Genomic DNA, 12,237 nt, shown 5'->3' with positions numbered 1-12,237 from the left:
GTGTAGCCAACTGCCTCTCCCAAGGAACGCTCTAGGTACGCTATCGGGGCTCAGCTTCTTCTAAAACACTGCAGTGTAAGAGGAGGACTGTGCTGTGGTTAAGGCAGGAACGCAAGCCGACTTTCTCCTGTAAGTATGGGGTCTTAAGGTATGACTCTGTACGAGGAATGCAAAGCAGTTTTGGTTTCTCAGTGCCGCTCAGCCTAGGGCTATGAAGCAGATTTGCATGACGTGTAGGACGTGAGAGAACAGATTTCCTGGAGCTGTTGGAGTGCTAAGGAAATCCAGCTCTCCCAAGGTAGAGTGCAGTGTGATGCCCTACACTCAGAATACACAGAGTGACTGGGAAAGGTTTCCGGGCCTGGATGTTTCTTAGCAGCCTAGTGGAGCCTGCCGGTACTAGGTGTTCTTGCGGGGAATAGGGTGCCCACGCGAGGTCCTCGGTGTCCTGAAAGCTTACTACCCTTAAAAGAAAACAGACCTAAAGCTAATGCTTCAAGGACTCTGCTCCAAGCTTCCGCTTCGGCAGGATATTCAAGGCTTTACCTTGAGGAAAGGACTCACGTCAAGTTTCCTTTTAGCTCTAGAGCGCCTCAGGAGGAGCTCCCACCCAGGCTCTGAAAGCACCATGTTGATGTAGAGAACACTCGTGCCCTTCCCAGAGCCCTGCCTACAGTGACTAGAGAACCGTCCTAAAACTGTTATTTAGGTAGTTTCAAGGCAGCATGAATGGATCATTGAAAATGGGAAGGCAAGGCCTGTGCCATCAGGTCCCCGTTTTCAGCGAACACGCACCCTACCTCCTTGAGATTTCTACTGAGTAAATATACCCTCTAGCTACACACTGGTCCCTTCCCTGAATAACCTTTCCTTGGCACGGAGTTCTCCGTGTCGCCAACTGCCTCTCCCAAAGAACGCTCTAGGTACGCTATCGGGGCTTAACTTCTTCTAACACCCTGCAGTGTAAGAGGAAAAACTGTGCTGTTGTTAAGGCAGGAACGCAAGCCGACTTTCTCCTCTAAGTATGGGGTCTTAAGGTATGACTCTGTACGAGGAATGCAAAGCAGTTTTGGTTTGTCAGTGCCGCTCAGCCTAGGGCTATGAGGCAGATTTGCATGACGTGTAGGACGTGAGAGAACAGATTTCCTGGAGCTGTTGGAGTGCTGAGGAAATCCAGCTCTCCCAAGGAAGAATGCAGTGTGTTGCCCTACACTCAGCATACACAGAGTGACTGGGAAAGGTTTCCGGGCCAGGATGTTTCTTAGCAGCCTAGTGGAGCCTGCCGGTACTAGGTGTTCTTGCAGGGAATAGGGTGCTCACGCGAGGTCCTCGGTGTCCTGAAATCTTACTAACCTTAAAAGAAAAGACACCTAAAGCTAATGCTTCAAGAACTCTGCTCCAAGCTTCCGCTTCGGCAGGCTATTCAAGGCTTTACCTTGAGGAAAGGACTCACGTCAAGTTTCCTTTTAGCTCTAGAGCGTCTCAGGAGGAGCTCCCACCCTGGCTATGAAAGCACCCTGTTGATGTAGAGAACACTCGTGCCCTTCCCAGAGCCCTGCCTACAGTGACTAGAGACCCGTCCTAAAACTGTTTTTTAGTTAGTTTCAAGGCAGCATGAATGGAGCATTCAAAATGGGAAAGCAAGGCCTGTGCCATCAGGTCCGCGTTTCCAGCGAACACGCAGCCTACCTCCTTGTGATTTCTCCAAGTAAATATACACTCTAGCTACACACTGGTCCCTTCCCTGAATAACTTTTTTTGGCACGGAGTTCTCCGGGTAGCCAACTGCCTCTCCCAAGGAACGCTCTAGGTACGCTATCAGGGCTTAACTTCTTGTAAAACCCTGCAGTGAAAGAGGAGGACTGTGCTGTTGTTAAGGCAGGAACGCAAGCCGACATTCTCCTGTAAGTATGGGGTCTTAAGGTATGACTCTGTACGAGGAATGCAAAGCAGTTTTGGTTTCTCAGTGCCGCTCAGCGTAGGGCTATGAGGCAGATTTGCATGACGTGTAGGACGTGAGAGAACAGATTTCCTGGAGCTGTTGGAGTGCTGAGGAAATCCAGCTCTCCCAAGGAAGAATGCAGTGTGTTGCCCTACACTCATCATACACAGAGTGACTGGGAAAGGTTTCCGGGCCTGGATGTTTCTTAGCAGCCTAGTGGAGCCTGCCGGTACTAGGTGTTCTTGCAGGGAATAGGGTGCTCACGCGAGGTCCTCAGTGTCCTGAAAGCTTACTAACCTTAAAAGAAAAGAGACCTAAAGCTAATGCTTCAAGGACTCTGCTCCAAGCTTCCGCTTCGGCAGGATATTCAAGGCTTTACGGGAGGAGAAGACTCACGTCAAGTTTCCTTTTAGCTCTAGAGCGTCTCAGGAGGAGCTCCCACCCAGGCTATGAAAGCACCCTGTTGATGGAGAGAACACTCGTTCCCTTCCCAGAGGCCTGCCTACAGTGACTAGAGAACCGTCCTAAAACTGGTTTTTAGGTAGTTTCAAGGCAGCATGAATGGAGCATTGAAAATGGGAAAGCAAGGCCTGTGCCATCAGGTCCCCGTTTCCAGCGAACACGCAGCCTACCTCCTTGTGATTTCTCCAAGTAAATATACACTCTAGCTACACACTGGTCCCTTCCCTGAATAACGTTACCTTGGCACGGAGTTCTCCGTGTAGCCAACTGCCTCTCCCAAGGAACGCTCTAGGTACGCTATCGGGGCTCAGCTTCTTCTAAAACACTGCAGTGTAAGAGGAGGACTGTGCTGTGGTTAAGGCAGGAACGCAAGCCGACTTTCTCCTGTAAGTATGGGGTCTTAAGGTATGACTCTGTACGAGGAATGCAAAGCAGTTTTGGTTTCTCAGTGCCGCTCAGCCTAGGGCTATGAAGCAGATTTGCATGACGTGTAGGACGTGAGAGAACAGATTTCCTGGAGCTGTTGGAGTGCTAAGGAAATCCAGCTCTCCCAAGGTAGAGTGCAGTGTGATGCCCTACACTCAGAATACACAGAGTGACTGGGAAAGGTTTCCGGGCCTGGATGTTTCTTAGCAGCCTAGTGGAGCCTGCCGGTACTAGGTGTTCTTGCGGGGAATAGGGTGCCCACGCGAGGTCCTCGGTGTCCTGAAAGCTTACTACCCTTAAAAGAAAACAGACCTAAAGCTAATGCTTCAAGGACTCTGCTCCAAGCTTCCGCTTCGGCAGGATATTCAAGGCTTTACCTTGAGGAAAGGACTCACGTCAAGTTTCCTTTTAGCTCTAGAGCGCCTCAGGAGGAGCTCCCACCCAGGCTCTGAAAGCACCATGTTGATGTAGAGAACACTCGTGCCCTTCCCAGAGCCCTGCCTACAGTGACTAGAGAACCGTCCTAAAACTGTTATTTAGGTAGTTTCAAGGCAGCATGAATGGATCATTGAAAATGGGAAGGCAAGGCCTGTGCCATCAGGTCCCCGTTTTCAGCGAACACGCACCCTACCTCCTTGAGATTTCTACTGAGTAAATATACCCTCTAGCTACACACTGGTCCCTTCCCTGAATAACCTTTCCTTGGCACGGAGTTCTCCGTGTCGCCAACTGCCTCTCCCAAAGAACGCTCTAGGTACGCTATCGGGGCTTAACTTCTTCTAACACCCTGCAGTGTAAGAGGAAAAACTGTGCTGTTGTTAAGGCAGGAACGCAAGCCGACATTCTCCTGTAAGTATGGGGTCTTAAGGTATGACTCTGTACGAGGAATGCAAAGCAGTTTTGGTTTCTCAGTGCCGCTCAGCGTAGGGCTATGAGGCAGATTTGCATGACGTGTAGGACGTGAGAGAACAGATTTCCTGGAGCTGTTGGAGTGCTGAGGAAATCCAGCTCTCCCAAGGAAGAATGCAGTGTGTTGCCCTACACTCATCATACACAGAGTGACTGGGAAAGGTTTCCGGGCCTGGATGTTTCTTAGCAGCCTAGTGGAGCCTGCCGGTACTAGGTGTTCTTGCAGGGAATAGGGTGCTCACGCGAGGTCCTCAGTGTCCTGAAAGCTTACTAATCTTAAAAGAAAAGAGACCTAAAGCTAATGCTTCAAGGACTCTGCTCCAAGCTTCCGCTTCGGCAGGATATTCAAGGCTTTACGGGAGGAGAAGACTCACGTCAAGTTTCCTTTTAGCTCTAGAGCGTCTCAGGAGGAGCTCCCACCCAGGCTATGAAAGCACCCTGTTGATGGAGAGAACACTCGTTCCCTTCCCAGAGGCCTGCCTACAGTGACTAGAGAACCGTCCTAAAACTGGTTTTTAGGTAGTTTCAAGGCAGCATGAATGGAGCATTGAAAATGGGAAAGCAAGGCCTGTGCCATCAGGTCCCCGTTTCCAGCGAACACGCAGCCTACCTCCTTGTGATTTCTCCAAGTAAATATACACTCTAGCTACACACTGGTCCCTTCCCTGAATAACGTTACCTTGGCACGGAGTTCTCCGTGTAGCCAACTGCCTCTCCCAAGGAACGCTCTAGGTACGCTATCGGGGCTCAGCTTCTTCTAAAACACTGCAGTGTAAGAGGAGGACTGTGCTGTGGTTAAGGCAGGAACGCAAGCCGACTTTCTCCTGTAAGTATGGGGTCTTAAGGTATGACTCTGTACGAGGAATGCAAAGCAGTTTTGGTTTCTCAGTGCCGCTCAGCCTAGGGCTATGAAGCAGATTTGCATGACGTGTAGGACGTGAGAGAACAGATTTCCTGGAGCTGTTGGAGTGCTAAGGAAATCCAGCTCTCCCAAGGTAGAGTGCAGTGTGATGCCCTACACTCAGAATACACAGAGTGACTGGGAAAGGTTTCCGGGCCTGGATGTTTCTTAGCAGCCTAGTGGAGCCTGCCGGTACTAGGTGTTCTTGCGGGGAATAGGGTGCCCACGCGAGGTGCTCGGTGTCCTGAAAGCTTACTACCCTTAAAAGAAAACAGACCTAAAGCTAATGCTTCAAGGACTCTGCTCCAAGCTTCCGCTTCGGCAGGATATTCAAGGCTTTACCTTGAGGAAAGGACTCACGTCAAGTTTCCTTTTAGCTCTAGAGCGCCTCAGGAGGAGCTCCCACCCAGGCTCTGAAAGCACCATGTTGATGTAGAGAACACTCGTGCCCTTCCCAGAGCCCTGCCTACAGTGACTAGAGAACCGTCCTAAAACTGTTATTTAGGTAGTTTCAAGGCAGCATGAATGGATCATTGAAAATGGGAAGGCAAGGCCTGTGCCATCAGGTCCCCGTTTTCAGCGAACACGCACCCTACCTCCTTGAGATTTCTACTGAGTAAATATACCCTCTAGCTACACACTGGTCCCTTCCCTGAATAACCTTTCCTTGGCACGGAGTTCTCCGTGTCGCCAACTGCCTCTCCCAAAGAACGCTCTAGGTACGCTATCGGGGCTTAACTTCTTCTAACACCCTGCAGTGTAAGAGGAAAAACTGTGCTGTGGTTAAGGCAGGAACGCAAGCCGACTTTCTCCTCTAAGTATGGGGTCTTAAGGTATGACTCTGTACGAGGAATGCAAAGCAGTTTTGGTTTGTCAGTGCCGCTCAGCCTAGGGCTATGAGGCAGATTTGCATGACGTGTAGGACGTGAGAGAACAGATTTCCTGGAGCTGTTGGAGTGCTGAGGAAATCCAGCTCTCCCAAGGAAGAATGCAGTGTGTTGCCCTACACTCAGCATACACAGAGTGACTGGGAAAGGTTTCCGGGCCAGGATGTTTCTTAGCAGCCTAGTGGAGCCTGCCGGTACTAGGTGTTCTTGCAGGGAATAGGGTGCTCACGCGAGGTCCTCGGTGTCCTGAAATCTTACTAACCTTAAAAGAAAAGACACCTAAAGCTAATGCTTCAAGGACTCTGCTCCAAGCTTCCGCTTCGGCAGGCTATTCAAGGCTTTACCTTGAGGAAAGGACTCACGTCAAGTTTCCTTTTAGCTCTAGAGCGTCTCAGGAGGAGCTCCCACCCTGGCTATGAAAGCACCCTGTTGATGTAGAGAACACTCGTGCCCTTCCCAGAGCCCTGCCTACAGTGACTAGAGACCCGTCCTAAAACTGTTTTTTAGTTAGTTTCAAGGCAGCATGAATGGAGCATTCAAAATGGGAAAGCAAGGCCTGTGCCATCAGGTCCGCGTTTCCAGCGAACACGCAGCCTACCTCCTTGTGATTTCTCCAAGTAAATATACACTCTAGCTACACACTGGTCCCTTCCCTGAATAACTTTTTTTGGCACGGAGTTCTCCGGGTAGCCAACTGCCTCTCCCAAGGAACGCTCTAGGTACGCTATCAGGGCTTAACTTCTTGTAAAACCCTGCAGTGAAAGAGGAGGACTGTGCTGTTGTTAAGGCAGGAACGCAAGCCGACATTCTCCTGTAAGTATGGGGTCTTAAGGTATGACTCTGTACGAGGAATGCAAAGCAGTTTTGGTTTCTCAGTGCCGCTCAGCGTAGGGCTATGAGGCAGATTTGCATGACGTGTAGGACGTGAGAGAACAGATTTCCTGGAGCTGTTGGAGTGCTGAGGAAATCCAGCTCTCCCAAGGAAGAATGCAGTGTGTTGCCCTACACTCAGCATACACAGAGTGACTGGGAAAGGTTTCCGGGCCTGGATGTTTCTTAGCAGCCTAGTGGAGCCTGCCGGTACTAGGTGTTCTTGCAGGGAATAGGGTGCTCACGCGAGGTCCTCAGTGTCCTGAAAGCTTACTAACCTTAAAAGAAAAGAGACCTAAAGCTAATGCTTCAAGGACTCTGCTCCAAGCTTCCGCTTCGGCAGGATATTCAAGGCTTTACGGGAGGAGAAGACTCACGTCAAGTTTCCTTTTAGCTCTAGAGCGTCTCAGGAGGAGCTCCCACCCAGGCTATGAAAGCACCCTGTTGATGGAGAGAACACTCGTTCCCTTCCCAGAGGCCTGCCTACAGTGACTAGAGAACCGTCCTAAAACTGGTTTTTAGGTAGTTTCAAGGCAGCATGAATGGAGCATTGAAAATGGGAAAGCAAGGCCTGTGCCATCAGGTCCCCGTTTCCAGCGAACACGCAGCCTACCTCCTTGTGATTTCTCCAAGTAAATATACACTCTAGCTACACACTGGTCCCTTCCCTGAATAACTTTTTTTGGCACGGAGTTCTCCGGGTAGCCAACTGCCTCTCCCAAGGAACGCTCTAGGTACGCTATCAGGGCTTAACTTCTTGTAAAACCCTGCAGTGAAAGAGGAGGACTGTGCTGTTGTTAAGGCAGGAACGCAAGCCGACATTCTCCTGTAAGTATGGGGTCTTAAGGTATGACTCTGTACGAGGAATGCAAAGCAGTTTTGGTTTCTCAGTGCCGCTCAGCGTAGGGCTATGAGGCAGATTTGCATGACGTGTAGGACGTGAGAGAACAGATTTCCTGGAGCTGTTGGAGTGCTGAGGAAATCCAGCTCTCCCAAGGAAGAATGCAGTGTGTTGCCCTACACTCAGCATACACAGAGTGACTGGGAAAGGTTTCCGGGCCTGGATGTTTCTTAGCAGCCTAGTGGAGCCTGCCGGTACTAGGTGTTCTTGCAGGGAATAGGGTGCTCACGCGAGGTCCTCAGTGTCCTGAAAGCTTACTAACCTTAAAAGAAAAGAGACCTAAAGCTAATGCTTCAAGGACTCTGCTCCAAGCTTCCGCTTCGGCAGGATATTCAAGGCTTTACGGGAGGAGAAGACTCACGTCAAGTTTCCTTTTAGCTCTAGAGCGTCTCAGGAGGAGCTCCCACCCAGGCTATGAAAGCACCCTGTTGATGGAGAGAACACTCGTTCCCTTCCCAGAGGCCTGCCTACAGTGACTAGAGAACCGTCCTAAAACTGGTTTTTAGGTAGTTTCAAGGCAGCATGAATGGAGCATTGAAAATGGGAAAGCAAGGCCTGTGCCATCAGGTCCCCGTTTCCAGCGAACACGCAGCCTACCTCCTTGTGATTTCTCCAAGTAAATATACACTCTAGCTACACACTGGTCCCTTCCCTGAATAACGTTACCTTGGCACGGAGTTCTCCGTGTAGCCAACTGCCTCTCCCAAGGAACGCTCTAGGTACGCTATCGGGGCTCAGCTTCTTCTAAAACACTGCAGTGTAAGAGGAGGACTGTGCTGTGGTTAAGGCAGGAACGCAAGCCGACTTTCTCCTGTAAGTATGGGGTCTTAAGGTATGACTCTGTACGAGGAATGCAAAGCAGTTTTGGTTTCTCAGTGCCGCTCAGCCTAGGGCTATGAAGCAGATTTGCATGACGTGTAGGACGTGAGAGAACAGATTTCCTGGAGCTGTTGGAGTGCTAAGGAAATCCAGCTCTCCCAAGGTAGAGTGCAGTGTGATGCCCTACACTCAGAATACACAGAGTGACTGGGAAAGGTTTCCGGGCCTGGATGTTTCTTAGCAGCCTAGTGGAGCCTGCCGGTACTAGGTGTTCTTGCGGGGAATAGGGTGCCCACGCGAGGTCCTCGGTGTCCTGAAAGCTTACTACCCTTAAAAGAAAACAGACCTAAAGCTAATGCTTCAAGGACTCTGCTCCAAGCTTCCGCTTCGGCAGGATATTCAAGGCTTTACCTTGAGGAAAGGACTCACGTCAAGTTTCCTTTTAGCTCTAGAGCGCCTCAGGAGGAGCTCCCACCCAGGCTCTGAAAGCACCATGTTGATGTAGAGAACACTCGTGCCCTTCCCAGAGCCCTGCCTACAGTGACTAGAGAACCGTCCTAAAACTGTTATTTAGGTAGTTTCAAGGCAGCATGAATGGATCATTGAAAATGGGAAGGCAAGGCCTGTGCCATCAGGTCCCCGTTTTCAGCGAACACGCACCCTACCTCCTTGAGATTTCTACTGAGTAAATATACCCTCTAGCTACACACTGGTCCCTTCCCTGAATAACCTTTCCTTGGCACGGAGTTCTCCGTGTCGCCAACTGCCTCTCCCAAAGAACGCTCTAGGTACGCTATCGGGGCTTAACTTCTTCTAACACCCTGCAGTGTAAGAGGAAAAACTGTGCTGTGGTTAAGGCAGGAACGCAAGCCGACTTTCTCCTCTAAGTATGGGGTCTTAAGGTATGACTCTGTACGAGGAATGCAAAGCAGTTTTGGTTTGTCAGTGCCGCTCAGCCTAGGGCTATGAGGCAGATTTGCATGACGTGTAGGAAGTGAGAGAACAGATTTCCTGGAGCTGTTGGAGTGCTGAGGAAATCCAGCTCTCCCAAGGAAGAATGCAGTGTGTTGCCCTACACTCAGCATACACAGAGTGACTGGGAAAGGTTTCCGGGCCAGGATGTTTCTTAGCAGCCTAGTGGAGCCTGCCGGTACTAGGTGTTCTTGCAGGGAATAGGGTGCTCACGCGAGGTCCTCGGTGTCCTGAAATCTTACTAACCTTAAAAGAAAAGAGACCTAAAGCTAATGCTTCAAGGACTCTGCTCCAAGCTTCCGCTTCGGCAGGCTATTCAAGGCTTTACCTTGAGGAAAGGACTCACGTCAAGTTTCCTTTTAGCTCTAGAGCGTCTCAGGAGGAGCTCCCACCCTGGCTATGAAAGCACCCTGTTGATGTAGAGAACACTCGTGCCCTTCCCAGAGCCCTGCCTACAGTGACTAGAGACCCGTCCTAAAACTGTTTTTTAGTTAGTTTCAAGGCAGCATGAATGGAGCATTCAAAATGGGAAAGCAAGGCCTGTGCCATCAGGTCCGCGTTTCCAGCGAACACGCAGCCTACCTCCTTGTGATTTCTCCAAGTAAATATACACTCTAGCTACACACTGGTCCCTTCCCTGAATAACTTTTTTTGGCACGGAGTTCTCCGGGTAGCCAACTGCCTCTCCCAAGGAACGCTCTAGGTACGCTATCGGGGCTTAGCTTCTTCTAAAACCCTGCAGTGAAAGAGGAGGACTGTGCTGTTGTTAAGGCAGGAACGCAAGCCGACATTCTCCTGTAAGTATGGGGTCTTAAGGTATGACTCTGTACGAGGAATGCAAAGCAGTTTTGGTTTCTCAGTGCCGCTCAGCCTAGGGCTATGAGGCAGATTTGCATGACGTGTAGGACGTGAGAGAACAGATTTCCTGGAGCTGTTGGAGTGCTGAGGAAATCCAGCTCTCCCAAGGAAGAATGCAGTGTGTTGCCCTACACTCAGCATACACAGAGTGACTGGGAAAGGTTTCCGGGCCTGGATGTTTCTTAGCAGCCTAGTGGAGCCTGCCGGTACTAGGTGTTCTTGCAGGGAATAGGGTGCTCACGCGAGGTCCTCAGTGTCCTGAAAGCTTACTAACCTTAAAAGAAAAGAGACCTAAAGCTAATGCTTCAAGGACTCTGCTCCAAGCTTCCGCTTCGGCAGGATATTCAAGGCTTTACGGGAGGAGAAGACTCACGTCAAGTTTCCTTTTAGCTCTAGAGCGTCTCAGGAGGAGCTCCCACCCAGGCTATGAAAGCACCCTGTTGATGGAGAGAACACTCGTTCCCTTCCCAGAGGCCTGCCTACAGTGACTAGAGAACCGTCCTAAAACTGGTTTTTAGGTAGTTTCAAGGCAGCATGAATGGAGCATTGAAAATGGGAAAGCAAGGCCTGTGCCATCAGGTCCCCGTTTCCAGCGAACACGCAGCCTACCTCCTTGTGATTTCTCCAAGTAAATATACACTCTAGCTACACACTGGTCCCTTCCCTGAATAACGTTACCTTGGCACGGAGTTCTCCGTGTAGCCAACTGCCTCTCCCAAGGAACGCTCTAGGTACGCTATCGGGGCTTAGCTTCTTCTAAAACCCTGCAGTGAAAGAGGAGGACTGTGCTGTTGTTAAGGCAGGAACGCAAGCCGACATTCTCCTGTTAGTATGGGGTCTTAAGGTATGACTCTGTACGAGGAATGCAAAGCAGTTTTGGTTTCTCAGTGCCGCTCAGCCTAGGGCTATGAGGCAGATTTGCATGACGTGTAGGACGTGAGAGAACAGATTTCCTGGAGCTGTTGGAGTGCTGAGGAAATCCAGCTCTCCCAAGGAAGAGTGCAGTGTGTTGCCCTACACTCAGCATACACAGAGTGACTGGGAAAGGTTTCCGGGCCTGGATGTTTCTTAGCAGCCTAGTGGAGCCTGCCGGTACTAGGTGTTCTTGCAGGGAATAGGGTGCTCACGCGAGGTCCTCGGTGTCCTGAAATCTTACTAACCTTAAAAGAAAACAGACCTAAAGCTAATGCTTCAAGGACTCTGCTCCAAGCTTCCGCTTCGGCAGGCTATTCAAGGCTTTACCTTGAGGAAAGGACTCACGTCAAGTTTCCTTTTAGCTCTAGAGCGTCTCAGGAGGAGCTCCCACCCTGGCTATGAAAGCACCCTGTTGATGTAAAGAACACTCGTGCCCTTCCCAGAGCCCTGCCTACAGTGACTAGAGACCCGTCCTAAAACTGTTTTTTAGTTAGTTTCAAGGCAGCATGAATGGAGCATTCAAAATGGGAAAGCAAGGCCTGTGCCATCAGGTCCGCGTTTCCAGCGAACACGCAGCCTACCTCCTTGTGATTTCTCCAAGTAAATATACACTCTAGCTACACACTGGTCCCTTCCCTGAATAACTTTTTTTGGCACGGAGTTCTCCGGGTAGCCAACTGCCTCTCCCAAGGAACGCTCTAGGTACGCTATCGGGGCTTAGCTTCTTCTAAAACCCTGCAGTGAAAGAGGAGGACTGTGCTGTTGTTAAGGCAGGAACGCAAGCCGACATTCTCCTGTAAGTATGGGGTCTTAAGGTATGACTCTGTACGAGGAATGCAAAGCAGTTTTGGTTTCTCAGTGCCGCTCAGCGTAGGGCTATGAGGCAGATTTGCATGACGTGTAGGACGTGAGAGAACAGATTTCCTGGAGCTGTTGGAGTGCTGAGGAAATCCAGCTCTCCCAAGGAAGAATGCAGTGTGTTGCCCTACACTCATCATACACAGAGTGACTGGGAAAGGTTTCCGGGCCTGGATGTTTCTTAGCAGCCTAGTGGAGCCTGCCGGTACTAGGTGTTCTTGCAGGGAATAGGGTGCTCACGCGAGGTCCTCAGTGTCCTGAAAGCTTACTAACCTTAAAAGAAAAGAGACCTAAAGCTAATGCTTCAAGGACTCTGCTCCAAGCTTCCGCTTCGGCAGGATATTCAAGGCTTTACCTTGAGGAAAGGACTCACGTCAAGTTTCCTTTTAGCTCTAGAGCGCCTCAGGAGGAGCTCCCACCCAGGCTCTGAAAGCACCATGTTGATGTAGAGAACACTCGTGCCCTTCCCAGAGCCCTGCCTACAGTGACTAGAGAACCGTCCTAAAACTGTTATTTA

Source organism: Balaenoptera ricei, chromosome 14 (genome assembly GCF_028023285.1).
Source record: "Balaenoptera ricei isolate mBalRic1 chromosome 14, mBalRic1.hap2, whole genome shotgun sequence".
In the NCBI taxonomy this organism is placed as follows: domain Eukaryota; kingdom Metazoa; phylum Chordata; class Mammalia; order Artiodactyla; family Balaenopteridae; genus Balaenoptera; species Balaenoptera ricei.
The sequence above is the reverse complement of the archived record's forward strand: the minus strand, read 5'-3'. Positions refer to the sequence as shown.